Source organism: Arachis stenosperma, chromosome 6, assembly GCF_014773155.1.
Source record: "Arachis stenosperma cultivar V10309 chromosome 6, arast.V10309.gnm1.PFL2, whole genome shotgun sequence".
Lineage (NCBI taxonomy): Eukaryota > Viridiplantae > Streptophyta > Magnoliopsida > Fabales > Fabaceae > Arachis > Arachis stenosperma.
The window spans coordinates 50118278-50129373 of record NC_080382.1 but is presented as its reverse complement, the minus strand read 5'-3'; the positions used below and the strand labels follow the sequence as shown (position 1 = coordinate 50129373).

General features: G+C 38.0%; 1 non-coding gene across 1 annotated transcript; it reads left to right on the top strand.

Annotated features, from left to right (window-relative positions):
* Window positions 1-4205: 4205 nt before the first annotated feature.
* On the top strand, window positions 4206-4313 carry LOC130938110 (small nucleolar RNA R71). Its single transcript, XR_009069289.1, has one exon. It is a non-coding gene; the product is annotated as a small nucleolar RNA R71 (small nucleolar RNA).
* Window positions 4314-11096: the final 6783 nt, after the last annotated feature.

Sequence of the window (11096 nt, the reverse complement as noted above, 5' to 3'; positions counted from 1 at the left end):
TCCAGGGTTCTTAAGCACACTCTTTTTGCCTTGGATCACAACTTTATTTCTTTCTTTTTCTTTCTTTTTCTCTTTCTTTTTCGTTTTTTTTTCGCCTCTTTTTTTTTTTGTATTCACTGCTTTTTCTTGCTTCAAGAATTATTTTTAATGATTTTTCAGATCCTCAGTAACATGTCTCCTTTTTCATCATTCTTTCAAGAGCCAACATTCATGAACCACAAATTCAAAAGACATATGCACTGTTTAAGCATACATTCAGAAGACAAAAGTAATGCCACCACATCAAAATAATTAAACTGTTATAAAATTCAAAATTCATGCAATTCTTTTTCTTTTCAAATAAGCACGTTTTTTTTTTCATTCAAGAAAGGTGATGGATTCATAGGACATTCATAACTTTAAGGCATAGACACTAAGACACTAATGATCACAAGACACAAACATGGACAAACATAAGCACTAAAATTCGAAAAACAAGAAAATAAAGAACAAGGAGATTAAAGAACGGGTCCACCTTAGTGATGGCGGCTTGTTCTTCCTCTTGAAGGTCTTATGGAGTGCTTGAGCTCATCAATGTCTCTTCCTTGTCTTTGTTGCTCCTCTCTCATGATTCTTTGATCTTCTCTAATTTCATGGAGGAGAATGGAGTGTTCTTGGTGCTCCACCCTTAGTTGTCCCATGTTGGAACTCAATTCTCCTAGGGAGGTGTTCAGTTGCTCCCAATAGTCTTGTGGAGGAAAGTGCATCCCTTGAGGCATCTCAGGGATCTCATGATGAGAGGGATCTCTTGTTTGCTCCATCCTCTTCTTAGTGATGGGCTTGTCCTCATCAATAGGGATGTCTCCCTCTATCTCAACTCCAACTGAATAACAAAGGTGACAAATGAGATGAGGGAAGGCTAATCTTGCTAAGGTAGAGGACTTGTCCGCCACCTTATAAAGCTCTTGAGCTATAACCTCATGAACTTCTATTTCTTCTCCAATCATGATGCTATGAATCATGATAGCCCGGTCTATGGTAACTTCGGACCGGTTGCTAGTGGGAATGATTGAGCGTTGGATAAACTCCAACCATCCTCTAGCCACAGGTTTGAGGTCATGCCTTCTCAATTGAACCGGCTTCCCTCTTGAATCTCTCTTCCATTGGGCGCCCTCTTCACATATGACTGTGAGGACTTGGTCCAACCTTTGATCAAAGTTGACCCTTCTAGTGTAAGGGTGTTCATCTCCTTGCATCATGGGCAAATTGAATGCCAACCTTACACTTTCTGGACTAAAATCCAAGTATTTCCCCCGAACCATAGTAAGGTAATTCTTTGGATTCGGGTTCACACTTTGATCATGGTTCTTGGTGATCCATGCATTGGCATAGAACTCTTGAACCATCAAGATTCCGACTTGTTGAATGGGGTTGGTAAGAACTTCCCAACCTCTTCTTCGGATCTCATGTCGGATCTCTGGATATTCACTCTTTTTGAGTGAAAAAGGGACCTCGTGGATCACCTTCTTCAAGGCCACAACTTCATAGAAGTGGTCTTGATGCACCCTTGAGATGAATCTCTCCATCTCCCATGACTCGGAGGTAGAAGCTTTTGCCTTCCCTTTCCTCTTTCTAGAGGTTTCTCCGGCCTTGGATGCCATAAATGGTTATGGAAAAACGAAAAAGCAACGCTTTTACCACACCAAACTTAAAAGGTTTGCTCGTCCTCGAGCAAAAGAAGAAAGAAGAGAGTAGAAGAAGAAGAAATGAGGAAGAAGGGAATGGCTTTTGTGTTCGGCCAAAGAGGGGGAGAAGTGGTGTTTAGGTTGTGTGAAAATGAAGGGGTGAAGAAGGGTATATATATGGGAGGGGGAAGGGTAAGGTTCGGTCAAGTGAGGGTGGGTTTGGGAGGGAAAGTGGTTTGAATTTGAATGGTGAGGTAGGTGGGGTTTTATGAAGGATGGATGTGAGTGGTGAAGAGGAAGATGGGATTTGATAGGTGAAGGGTTTTTGGGGAAGAGGTGTTGAGGTGATTGGTGAATGGGTGAAGAAGAGAGAGAGTGGTGGGGTTGGTGGGGATCCAGTGGGGTCCACAGATCCTGAGGTGTCAAGGAAAAGTCATCCCTGCACCAAATGGCATGCAAAATCACGTTTTGAGCCAATTCTGGCGTTAAACGCCGAGCTGGTGCCCATTTCTGGCATTTAACGCCAGGTTCTTGTCCTTTTCTGGCGTTTAACGCCAGTCTGGTGCCCCTTTCTGGCGTTAAACGCCCAGAATGGTGCCAGACTGGGCGTTAAACGCCCACCTGCTAGCCTTACTGGCGTTTAAACGCCAGTAAGTTCTTCCTCCAGGGTGTGCTATTTTTCTTCCTGTTTTTCATTCTGTTTTTGCTTTTTCAATTGATTTTGTGACTTCTCATGATCATCAACCTAAAAAAATAAAATAACAAAAGAAAATAGATAAAATATAGCATTGGGTTGCCTCCCAACAAGCGCTTCTTTAATGTCAGTAGCTTGACAGAGGGCTCTCATGGAGCCTCACATTTTCTCAGAGCAATGTTGGAACCTCCCAACACCAAACTTAGAGTTTGAATGTGGGGGTTCAACACCAAACTTAGAGTTTGGTTGTGGCCTCCCAACACCAAACTTAGAGTTTGACTGTGGGGGCTCTGTTTGACTCTGATTTGAGAGAAGCTCTTCATGCTTCCTCTCCATGGTGACAGAGGGATACCTTGAGCCTTAAACACAAAGGATTCTTCATTCACTTGAATGATCAGTTCACCTCCATCAACATCAATCACAGCCTTTGCTGTGGCTAGGAAGGGTCTGCCAAGGATAATAGATTCATCCATGCACTTCCCAGTCTCTAGGACTATGAAATCAGCAGGGATGTAATGGTCTTCAATCTTCACCAAAACATCCTCTACAAGTCCATAAGCTTGTTTTCTTGAGTTATCTGCCATCTCTAGTGAGATTCTTGCAGCTTGCACCTCAAAGATCCCTAGCTTCTCCATTACAGAGAGAGGCATGAGGTTTACACTTGACCCTAAGTCACACAGAGCCTTCTTGAAGGTCATGGTGCCTATGGTACAAGGTATTGAAAACTTCCCAGGATCTTGTCTCTTTTGAGGTAATTTCTGCCTAGACAAGTCATCCAGTTCTTTGGTGAGCAAAGGGGGTTCATTCTCCCAAGTCTCATTTCCAAATAACTTGTCATTTAGCTTCATGATTGCTCCAAGGTATTTAGCAACTTGCTCTTCAGTGACATACTCATCCTCTTCAGAGGAAGAATACTCATCAGAGCTCATGAAAGGCAGAAGTAAATCCAATGGAATCTCTATGGTCTCATTTTGAGCCTCAGATTCCCATGGTTCCTCATTGGGGAACTCAATGGAGGTCAGTGCACGCCCACTGAGGTCTTCCTCAGTGGCGTTCACTTCCTCTCCTTCCTCTCCAAATTCAGCCATGTTGATGGCCTTGCACTCTCCTTTTGGATTTTCTTCAGTGTTGCTTGGGAGAGTACTAGGAGGGAGTTCAATAACTTTCTTGCTCAGCTGTCCCACTTGTGCCTCCAAATTCCTAATGGAGGACCTTGTTTCAGTCATGAAACTTTGAGTGGTTTTGATTAGATCAGAGACCATGGTAGCTAAGTCAGAGGTGTTCTGCTTAGAACTCTCTGTCTGTTGCTGAGAAGATGATGGAAAAGGCTTGCCATTGCTAAACCTGTTTCTTCCACCATTATTGTTGTTGAAACCTTGTTGAGGTCTCTCTTGATTCTTCAATGAGAAATTTGGATGATTTCTCCATGAAGAATTATAGGTGTTTCCATAGGGTTCTCCTAGGTAATTCACCTCTTCCATTGAAGGGTTCTTAGGATCATAAGCTTCTTCTTCAGATGAAGCATCCTTAGTACTGCTTGGTGCATTTTGCATTCCAGACAGACTTTGAGAAATCAAATTGACTTGTTGAGTCAATATTTTATTCTGAGCCAATATAGCATTCAGAGTATCAATCTCAAGAACTCCTTTCTTCTGATTTGCCCCATTGTTCACAGGATTCCTTTCAGAAGTGTACATGAATTGGTTATTTGCAACCATTTCAATTAGTTCTTGAGCTTATGTAGGCGTCTTCTTCAGATGAAGAGATCCTTCAGCAGAGCTATCCAAAGACATCTTGGACAGTTCAGAGAGACCATCATAGAAAATACCTATGATGCTCCATTCAGAAAGCATGTCAGAAGGACATTTTCTGATCAGTTGTTTGTATCTTTCCCAAGCTTCATAGAGGGATTCTCCATCCTTCTGTCTGAAGGTTTGGACTTCCACTCTAAGCTTACTCAATTTTTGAGGTGGAAAGAACTTTGCCAAGAAGGCATTGACTAGCTTTTCCCATGAGTCCAGGCTTTCTTTAGGTTGTGAATCCAACCATGTCCTAGCTCTGTCTCTTACAGCAAAAGGGAATAGCATAAGTCTGTAGACCTCAGGGTCAACCCCATTAGTCTTGACAGTGTCACAGATTTGCAAGAACTCAGCCAAAAACTGATGAGGATCTTCCAATGGAAGTCCATGGAACTTGCAATTCTGTTGCATTAGAGAAACTAATTGAGGCTTAAGCTCAAAGTTGTTTGCTCCAATGGCAGGGATAGATATGCTTCTCCCATAGAAGTCGGGAGTAGGTGCAGTAAAGTCACCCAGCACCTTCCTTGCATTGTTTGCATTGTTGTTGTTTTCGGCTGCCATTTCTTCTTCTTCTCTGAAGGTTTCTGTTAGATCCTCTACAGAGAGTTGTGCCTTAGCTTCTCTTAGCTTTCGCTTCAAGGTCCTTTCAGGTTCAGGGTCAGCTTCAACAAGAATGCCTTTGTCTCTGCTCCTGCTCATATGAAAGAGATGAGAACAAGAAAATATGGAATTCTCTATGTCATAGTATAGAGATTCCTTGAGGTGTCAGAAGAACAGAAAAATAGAAGAAAGAGTTAGAAGAATTCGAACTTAATCAGATAGAGTTCGAATTGTGCATTGAGAAGGAGTAGTATTCCATAAATAGAAGGATGTGAAAAAAGGAGAAGAGAATTTTCGAAAATTAATTAAGAAGTTTTTAAAATCAATTTGAAAAATTGATTGATAATTTTCGAAAACTCAAAGTGGAAAAAGAATCAAGTGAGTTTTGAAAAAGATTTTGAAGTTAGAAGTCAAAAAGATTTGATTGAAAACTATTTTGAAAAAGATGAGGTTAAGAAGATATGATTGGTTTTAAAAAACATGTGATTGAGAAGATATGATTTGAAAACAATTTTTAAAAAAATTTGATTTTAAAAATTAATAACTTGGCTATCAAGAAAAGATATGATTCAAACATTAAACCTTTCTCAACAGAAAAGGCAACATACTTGAAATGTTGAATCAAATCATTAATTGATAGCAAGTATCTTTGAGAAAGGAAAGAAATTGATTTTGAAAACATTTGATTGAAAAGATATGATTTGAAAAAGATTTGATTTTGAAAAACTTTGAAAACTTGAAAAAAAAATTGATTTGAAAACAAAATCCTCCCCCTTGTGCCATCCTGGCGTTAAACGCCCAGAATGGTGCACATTCTGGCGTTTAACGCCCAAAACTATACCCTTTTGGGCGTTAAACACCCAACCAGGTACCCTGGCTGGCGTTTAAACGCCAGTTTGTCCTTCTTCACTAGGCGTTTTGAACGCCCAGCTTTTTCTGTGCAATTTCTCTGCTGTATGTTCTGAATCTTCAATTCTCTGTATTATTGACTTGAGAAGACACAAATTAAAAATATTTTTGGATTTTTAATAATCAAAATGCAACTAAAATCAAATAACAATGCATGCAAGACACCAAACTTAGCAGTTTGTATACTACTGACACTGACAAAATGAGAATGCATATGGAGAACAACAAAACACTCAAGTCAAGAGAATTCAAAGATCAGAGTAAGAAATAATCAAGAATTACTTGTAGATCCTTAAGACACATGAATGAATGCATGCAATTGACACCAAACTTAAGATGAGACACTAGACTCAAACAAGAAACATAAAATATTTTTAGTTTTTATGATTTTGTAAATTTTTTTGTGCTTTTTCGAAAATTATATGGAAAAGAAAATAAAGGCATCAAAATTCTTAATGAGAATTCCAGGAATCATGCAATGTTAGTCTAAAGCTTTAGTCTAAAGAAATTAGACATGGCTAGCCAAGCTTCAGCAGGACATTGCATTCAAGAGCTAAATTGATGAGAATCAATCAGCTTTGGTGATGATAAGAACATCACCTTGAAACACTAGAGACTCATGCAGAGCTCCTCACCCCCAACAATGGAGTTTAGAGACTCATGCCGTCAAAGTGTATAAAGTTCAGATCTAAAAATATCATGAGGTACAAAATAATTCTCTAAAAGTTGTTTAAATAGTAAACTAGTAACCTAGGTTTACAGAATATGAGTAAACTAAGATAATTGGTGCAGAAATCCACTTCTGGGGCCCACTTGGTGTGTGCTGGGGCTGAGGCTAAAGCTATCCACGAGCTGAGGCTTTTCTTGGAGTTGAACTCCAAGTTATAACGTGTTTTGGGCGTTCAACTCCGAATCATGACGTGTTTCTGGCGTTTAACTCCAGACAGCAGCATGTACTTGGCGTTCAACGCCAAGTTACGTCATCTATCTTCGTGAAAGGTATGGACTATTATATATTGCTGGAAATCCCTGGATGTCTACTTTCCAACGCCGTTGAGAGCGTGCCAATTGGACTCTTGTAGCTCCAGAAAATCCATTTTGAGTGCAGGGAGGTCAGAATCCAACAACATCAGCAGTCCTTTTTCAGCCTAACTCAGATTTTTGCTCAGCTCCCTCAATTTCAGCCAGAAAATACCTGAAATCACAGAAAAACACACAAACTCATAGTAAAGTCCAGAAATATAATTTTTGCCTAAAAACTAATAATATTCTACTAAAAACCAATTAAAATATACTAAAATCTACATGAAATTACCCCCAAAAAGCGTATAAAAAATCTGCTCATCACTTACCTCTAAAACAAAGTTGTGGACTTTGTAGAGCTCAGCGACGCGGCCTCGTAGTCGCAAACGGTGCGGCGATCGGAGCTCCGAATCAAAAGTTATCAAGGATTGAAGATAAAATGAGGGTTTGGGAATATTTGTGATTGTTCTCTACCTTTGCTGTACTTGCAGCGAGTTTTGCATAAGGTGAGGGAGAGAATGAGTTGTGGCTCATTTAACTAACTTTAGTGGGTTGGGCCTTGGGCCCATTTTGGGCTTTGTCCCGTTTGGCCTAATCATGGGTTAAATTCTTTAAAATTAGTGTCGAAATTCTCGTTTTAATTTTCTCTATCATATTAAACCATGAAAATCACATTTTAAATTTTCTAGAATAAATTTTAATTTATGAGTTAATTATTTATTCAGTGACTGGGTTTTACAAAACCAAATATAAAATTTAATCATTCCAAATTTATTACATCTTAATCAAATTCAATCATTCCATTAAATTAACTAATTAGTTTAGTGGTTATTCACTTATCGCTTTATGTATAATTTTTAAAATATATATTATATGTTAGGGGTGCGGATAGCATAGGCTACAGTACACCTTGAACCCACAAATAACCTTGCCGTACCGCTCTTTATACCTTATCTGCAGCGGATTGATTAGCCTACCTTGCCCAAGCAGATTGGTCTAAGTTGAATACCCACGGATAAAGTATATATTGCTTGCCATAATGTTTGCCTCATTATTTGTTTTGCTTCTATTTTCTTACATGCAACTAGAAAAAAAAAACTCATAATTAATTATAAACATTCAACAATATAAACAATTTTTATATAATGTTACATCAAAATATTTAAAATAGTTAATTATATAAAATATTATGTACAAAACCAACTTATTAAATTAAGAGGAGCGGTAGCCTGGTAGGGGGCCAGCACATGTTATTTGTAGTCATTAATTTGCCATTATTATAGTTTTTAATGGAGTGAGATTACTTACTATTCTTTTGTTGTCGGTAGTCCAGGATTGTTGTTGTCAACCTCCTGCTTTTGAATTGAAGATAAACATTGATGCGAAATTTGAGAAGGATCTCCAAAATGCTGCAGGTAAGGGCTCACATATGGTCAACGTTAAGGACATTTATGATGGATATCGTAACTTTGCTGCCAATTTAGGTCTAGCATATTGAAACTCCAAATTCGGTATTACTTGTCATGCATATAGAAGGACATAGCTTATAGTTATAGTCACAGAACACAATTTTCAATACGCTATTATGAATGTAATTAGTTGATGTTACCAACTATGATTATATGAATAAAATCATGCCGCTCTTATTTTATGCTTCTTTGGTTTTGGTAGGAATTCTCTTCATGAATTTTGCATATGTTTATTTATTTTACTTTGCAACTGATTTCATGCGGTTAAATTAGTTTTCTGCAATAAGTTTATGCAACATTATATCAGGTTTTATAATAAATTATCATTTATCTATCTATATACATATTTAGCCAAATTTGGCATATCATACATGATAGTTGCAAATACTCTTATATATGCCAACCCTTTTCATAATTTTAAATTTCATACTCCTAAGCCAAGTCACATTCGAGTGGACTACAATGACAGAATGCATAGATCTCGAATAGCAAAACAAAGCCAAAAAAGGAAATCCATAATCTCTTTTCCATATATAATTCTCATAATAATAATAATAAGACTTTCCATAACAACTTAATTGATTGTTCTAAATTAAAATCTACCATTAAGAATAAACAAAAGAAACAGTAATAATTTAGAGTTTAGATAATAACTGCATATTCCCATAATCAAATAATAATAATAATAATAATAATAATAATAATAATAATAATAATAATAAGGTTTAATTATTTTGTAGGTTCCTATAGTTTCATTGAATTTTCAACCAGGTCCCTATACCTTTTTTTCTTTTCAATCAGGTCCCTATACTTTTTTTTTCAATTGGGTCACATTAATTTTTTTTCTTTCAATTTTATCCCTATCATGACAAATCCGTTCAAAATAACAGAATATTCTTATAAAAAAACTGAATATTCTTATAATTAGGTTAAAACACCTAATTGAGATCTCCTCTATTTTTTAAAATACCAATAGTACCCTTGCATTTTGTTCCCAAAATTAGAGAACCCTAACCAGCCTAAGTTAGTTTCCTAAGTTTCGAATTGGGTTTCTCCTCCGTTGCGCTCTGCTGGCGTCATCCGTGGCGTCATCCTTGTCTGTCGCTGGTTGGTCGTCATCCGTCTGCGTCGTCCATGGGTCAACGGTCCACGAGTGCCCTACCCTGCTCATTTGCCTTGCCCATTGTATCGCCTCGCCTCGCCTTGCCACACCGTGAATCGCTGCCCTGCGCCTTGCCTCGCTTTAAATCGCCACTGTTTGACTTCGTCTTGCTTCTTGGATTTGCTCTGTAATAACGTGTGGCTGCTAAGACAGAAGAAAAAAGATTAGAGTTGCTTTTTCTTTGATGAAGTGAGCATCATAAAAGACTAAGCAATTTTATAAGGTCTATGAACTGTCAATACTTAAATAGATTTATTCTCAGCAAGCACCAATGAAATTTCAGGGTAGTTTAAATCACCAGGGCTAGCTAGAGAATGTGCACATGACCTGTTTGTATATTGCCAAAGACACTTAACTGGTTTGGAGTTAGATTCAGAGTGCACAGAAAATCAAAGTAATCTTATGGCTTGATATCATAGACTAATCTTGGGTCTAGTGCTTTTGTGGGCTTAATGTGATCGGCACCATGATCATAAGGACTTGAAGGCTTTTCAACATTTGATTTATCTTTTAGAGGCTTTATGGTATTGTCATCAGTGCAGATTTTATAGCTGCTGGACTCCATTGAGGATGCTTAGCCTTAACCAATGCAACTACATGATAAACTCCAATTTTGTGGTTTATCTTGGGCTTATTTAGGGGGATTTTATCACCTTTTCTCACGTTTATTCAATGAAATAGCATGGTTTTGTAATTCTCTCCTAATTTGTGCTTAAGTGTAAAAACATAATTTTTAGGCCCTGAAATTGGTAACTTTAATTCACCTTTGATTCCACTAGATGCCTTGATGTGTTTGTTAGTGAATTTAGGTTGAAAAGGCTAGGAATGGATCAAAGAAATTAAGAGAAAAGCATGCAAAGTGGAAAACTCATGGAAAAAAACAAGGATTTGGAGTGCATTCATGGACGCGCACGCGTGAAAGACGCGCATGCGTGGATATGATGTCGCATGGCGACGCGTACGTGTGACATGACGCGTACGCGTGGATGGAAAAATGCCAAGCGACGCGTACTCATGACCCACGCGTACGCGCCACTGCTCGCACGTGACCTCATTAAAGTGAAAATGCTGGGGGCAATTTCTGAGCTGCCCAGGCCCAAATCCAACTCATTCGTGAGGCTATTTCATGCAGAATTCAAGCTTGGACAAAGGGGGAGCACTTAGTGTAGGTTTGGCAACATGTAGGTTAGCTTCTATAGAGAGAAGCTCCCACTTCTCTCTAGAATTAGGGTTCTTAGGTTATTCTACATCCTATATCTAGGTCCAACTTCTTGATTTCATCTTCTTTCCTTTACATTTTCTTGTTCTAATACTTCAATTCTTCTTGGTTCTCTTGTTAATTTTACTTTCATGTCTGTTTTATGCTCATGCACTCATGTTGGATTTGGATCTTCTTTAATGAAATTTGATGTTTGATGTTCTTTTATTGTTGATTTGAGTTGTGATTTTACTTTTCTTGCAATTGGTAGTAGTAGATTTTATTTTTCCTTGTACATTTACTATGCTTTCCTTTTATGCCTTCGAAGTGTTTGACAAAATGCTTTGTTGGATGTTAGAGTATATCTTTGAGCACTCCTGGATTGGAAAGAGTAATTAGGCAATCTTGAGTCATGAATACCCAACTTATGTTGGTGATCTAGAGTTGTTAGCTAATATTGTATCCATTGATGCTAATCTTTTGCTAATTCAATTAGTAAGTTGACTAGGACTTTTGGTTTGAAATTAGCTAGTCTTATTAGACTTTCTTGGAGTGTGAGGATAACATGATACCTTCTT